At 39.2% G+C, this 4865-nt stretch overlaps 1 long non-coding RNA gene across 1 annotated transcript; it reads left to right on the top strand.

Annotated features, from left to right (window-relative positions):
* Positions 1-2357: 2357 nt before the first annotated feature.
* On the top strand, positions 2358-2910 carry LOC142901029 (uncharacterized). The gene is made up of 2 exons (XR_012928960.1): positions 2358-2455; positions 2767-2910. It is a non-coding gene; the product is annotated as an uncharacterized LOC142901029 (long non-coding RNA).
* The last annotated feature ends 1955 nt before the right edge of the window (positions 2911-4865 follow it).

The raw sequence follows: 4865 nt of genomic DNA, 5'->3' as shown, positions 1-4865 counted from the left end.
AGTAAGTTCAGCAGTTGGGTGCTTTGCTGTCACCACATGTTGAACATTAATGTTTGAAAATGTCTCTTATCCAATTTAATGATTTTAAAATTGGTTGTAAAAGTTATATAGGAGATACCAACTAAGAAGAACTTTCTGCTGGAGAGTCCAAGAGTGTGTCAGTGAATCAGAGGAAGGAAAAACAGACAAACCAATAAAAGAACAGGACAGGAGTAGAGAGAGCAGCAGGCTGAAGGCCTGGCCAGGATCCCTGTGCCGAGTGTCTCCACGGCCTGGAAGCCTGTGGAGACACTTGAGCTCCAGTGTCTCCAGCGCCTGGAAGCCTGTGGTGCTCTGGAGCTGCTGAGGAGAGGAGCAGGTCTCCTCTCAGAGACCCGCTGCACTCCTTCGCCTCCCGCTGCTGTCTCACCTCCTCTCTCCTGTTTGTACATCACGTTTCCAGTCAAGTCGCATCAGATGTACCCTATGTGCTAACTGGCATCCTATCTGCGGTGGGAATCAGAGAGGCAGGCAGGTCAGCAGGCAGATGGCCAAAACAGACAGACAATCATCGCTGAGGATTAGATTAACATGAGAGTTTAATTGTGTTTGAGAAAGCAGAGAAAATAGAAAAGGAAAAAAAAAGAAAAGTCTTATCCAAATGAGCGCTCAGTTACGTAGCAACAAAGTTATTAATACAAGCACTAGGTCATAGATTTCACAAGGTGCTCATTATTAATTATCATACATAGTATATTGCCGCTATACATATATTATAGTATAATACAAGTTATAATAATAATGATAATATTTTTGCTTCAACAAGCTTGCTTTTACTTGGGGCGTGAAGGGAAGAACAATCCAGTGTGTTTGCAGTGAAGGTCTGTGCAGTCACCTGCCACAGGTTCGCTTTGTCAACAGGCGGACAGTGATTCACAAACTGACTGTCGCAGTCTGCATACGTGCTGGTGATTCACTGGAACCTCCACCCAGGTTAGCAATGATGGGAATATATGACCATAAATAGATTTGGTTTGATTCAAAAGCCAAACACTGACACCGTGTGGTCAACCGCAGAAAAACGGGCTTTTCTGCTCATGGTGCGGATGTACAGGGAAAATTAGAATACCCTGAAAAGGTTGCAGTATTTCTGCAATTCAACTTAAAAGGTGAGTTTGTAATATTATAAAAAGGAATAATATGCAAATCAATATATTTCAAGTTTTTTGCAGCTTAAAAAAAACCCTCAAATTTTATAATAATTTTCTGAGTTTGTGGGTTTGTGGTTTTAATAAGCTGAAAATTTTAATCAGCAAAGTTACAACAAGGAACTGCTTGAGATGTCAATTTGCGTGGAATGGCTCAATAAAATGTGTTGCTTTCATCTTTTATGTTAAATTGCCAAAATAAAACGTTTACTGGATATTCTCATTTTTCCGGTAGTACCTGTACATTCAAGTAATTCCCTTTATATGTTTAACAGTGTTAAAATAATAAAACACATGTATGTGTAAAATGAAGAAAAATAAAAACTAATGAATGACTTAATTAATTAATATATATATATATATATATATATATATATATATATATACATATATATATATATATATATAAATATATATATATAAATATATATATATATATATATATGTATATGTATATATATATATATATATGTATATAAATATATATATATATATATAAATATATATATATATATATATATATATATATAAATATATATATATATATATATATATATATATATATATATATATATATATATATATATAAATATATATATATATATATATAAATATATATATATATATAAATATATATATATATATATATATATATATATATATATACATATATATATATATCCATTTTCCATACCCGCTCAGTCCCGAGGTCAGGGTCACGGGGTACATATACATATATACATATATACATATATGTATATATTGCAAATTTCCCCATCGTGGGATCAATAAAGGTCTTGTTCTTCTTTTATATATATATATATATATATATATATATACATATATATATATATATATATATATATATATATATATATATATATATATATATATATATATATATATATATATATATATATGTATATATGTATATATATATACATATATATATATATATATATATATACATATATATATGTATATATATATATATATATATATATATATATATATATATACAGTATATACACACACATATATATGCAGATGTATTAGAATTTCAAATGTGTCTTCTGCCTTGTGTTGAAAGAAGCCAGTGTGTGCAGGACATGAAAGGGTTTTATTTCATGAAAACTTGCACATGATTTGCAATGCAGAGTAAATAACAGCTAGCATCAATATTGAGAGAAAACACGTTCTAATCAACTTGCCTGACTGATATAGTTTCTCTGTAGGCCTTTGCATAGAAGAGCCTCTGCAGTGCAACTGTAGCAATGGGGAGGGGGTGGGGGGGTGAACAGAGGTTGGTTGCTATGGGGCAGTTAAAGAGGAGCTTTACAAACACAAACACAGTTATTTATACGTAAAGTATATTTCCATTCTAGTCCCCGGTCGGTCCATTGTGTTTTGTCAGTTCTCGAGAGAACCTTGCACCTGATGATAAATATAAAACAACAGTGATGTACATTAGGAACCAGAAGGAGGGAGGAGAGTGAGAAGATGAAGGAGGTACAGAAGATCAGGGGCTCCTGGGGAACATCTGGGGAACAACCACAGTGGGTTGTAAAGTTTGACAGAGGGGGCCCATAAATATGTATGAGGGACATGTAGAAAACACGTTGTTGTCAATGTCAACTGAAAATGAAGCAAAGCAAAGTTACAACCAAATCAGTGTCTTTGAAGCCCCACAATATTTAGCTCTTTATTGACATGACTCTTAAAACACCCCCCAAAAAATGGATGAAATACAGTTATTTTACCACTGAGTTAGTAGATTTAAAAACTTAAGGACCCGCATGTGGCCCCCGGGCTGTGGTTTGATCACGCCTGGTCTGGGCTGGGCTGTTGCTGGCAGCTCCCAGGGCCCAGTGGACCTCAGACCACTGTCCTGCTCTTCTGATAGCCCTTGGTTGCAGAGTGCATCCATCTGCGACATGCAACACACCTGAGCCCAACCCAACCTGTGCAGGTGACACGATGCTCCCTCTGCTTCGCCAACACATAGAAATATAGATATAGATATAGATGTGTGTATCCAGAGCCCTTTGAAGGATATAGACAGACCTTCCTTGTGTACACTCAGCTTGCGCTCTCCCAAATAGACCAATCAGAGCGCAAGGAGGAGCTCGTGACCTGGCAGAGGAGGCACCAAAAATCCAAACCTGTGGTTTCACTGATGACACAGCCAGCGCCTGAGATTGAGTCACATGGTTCCTCATCAAACCACATCCAGAGGCATCCAAAACTCTGGTGGACTTTATTATCATCTACACCAGCAGTCTACAGTTTGGACCCATACGTCTGATTTCATGGTTTTTCCTTTCATTGTCATGACTATTGACACTGCAGGTTGTCACTCAAGACATCCAAACTATGAATGAAGACATCTGGAATATTGACGGGGGGTGGGGGGTGCTGGTTGGAAATAGCGCTAACGTCTTTGTTGAGCGGGGGAACGGGAGCGGGAGCGCGCTATCGCTGTCGCGCTACGCTAACGTGTCGGCAAAGTTACGTGATGGGGGTAGGGGGGGTTTATGACTGCCTTCACGCGGGCCGGACAGAGACACGCAGCGGGCCGTAGTTTGGGGACCTCTGTTTTCGATGATCTAGAACAGCCACCCTTCATAGAAAATATATAGAACATCACATGTTTAGGTAATCCACATATGTTGCTCATGTATTTGATGTCTTCAGTGTGGACCTGCAGTGTGGAAAGCAGTCAGGATCAAGAAGAAGCAGGTGAGTCCACACTGTGGACTGCTGGTGCAGTTTATACTGTAGAAGTTGAAAATGTCTCTGCAGCTGGGAGGTTTGCTTCCCAGCTCTTCAACGGGGGCCTTCAGTCTCGATCCATCAGTCAGAGTGGGTCAACAGTTGAGTGGGTGAACCTCAGCCAATCAGGCCTCAGGTCTCAGTTGGAGCTTCCCAAGTCCCCCCCCCATGGAACTCATTTCATGAGCAGTGGTGTGAGGCGAGTGGGTCAATGTGTCCCAGCCGTTGACGTGGGTGGTCTCAACGCGTCCACGCGTCACTGTGCTCATACGGTCCAACACTGAGTTACTACACAGAACTCCACAAAGTCAAAGGCACGTGTATGATATTTAGCTGTGTTGTTTAGTTTTGGAGTTATTTTTGCTACTGTGCGGCCACCGACGGTCGCTCCTCTCTGTAAAAAAAAAAAAAAAAGTCCATCCACCGGTGGAACCTGAGTTTTCTCCTCCCGTCGGTCCTGCTGCTTTGTGGCTGAGCACTGAAACGCAGTCGGAACGAACTTGATGAGCTTGAAAAACGCCGTCCTTCCAAACATCTTTGGTGGATAAAGACGCTGATAAAAACATCAGAAAGGGCCTCAAACCACTTTAATGTGTCGCCTTCCTTCACTGCGGCGAGAGTTAACTCATATTTCTAATGTCATTCAAAAAAAAAATTGCACTTAATTTGCGATTAATCGCGAGTTAACTCAGGGCACTAACGCGATTTAAGTTTCATCAGTTCCCTCTCACTGCGTTTCAGCAGTCGGCCTGTGATTGTTTTTATAGCTTAGTTCTCATGAGGTTTTTCTTCTTTTCACTTTTCTTCTTTTCAGTTTCACTTCCTTCAATGTTTTTCCCTCGGGCAGGTTTTTCTTTGTTAGTTTTTCCAGTTTTGTTGTGTGGATTGCGCGGCGCTGCGGTTGGT

This window comes from Nelusetta ayraudi, unplaced genomic scaffold (genome assembly GCF_046127955.1).
Source record: "Nelusetta ayraudi isolate G7.1 ecotype Tasmania unplaced genomic scaffold, CSIRO-AGI_Nayr_v1 ptg000084l, whole genome shotgun sequence".
Taxonomy (NCBI): domain Eukaryota; kingdom Metazoa; phylum Chordata; class Actinopteri; order Tetraodontiformes; family Monacanthidae; genus Nelusetta; species Nelusetta ayraudi.
This window is presented reverse-complemented; position numbering and strand designations above follow the sequence as displayed.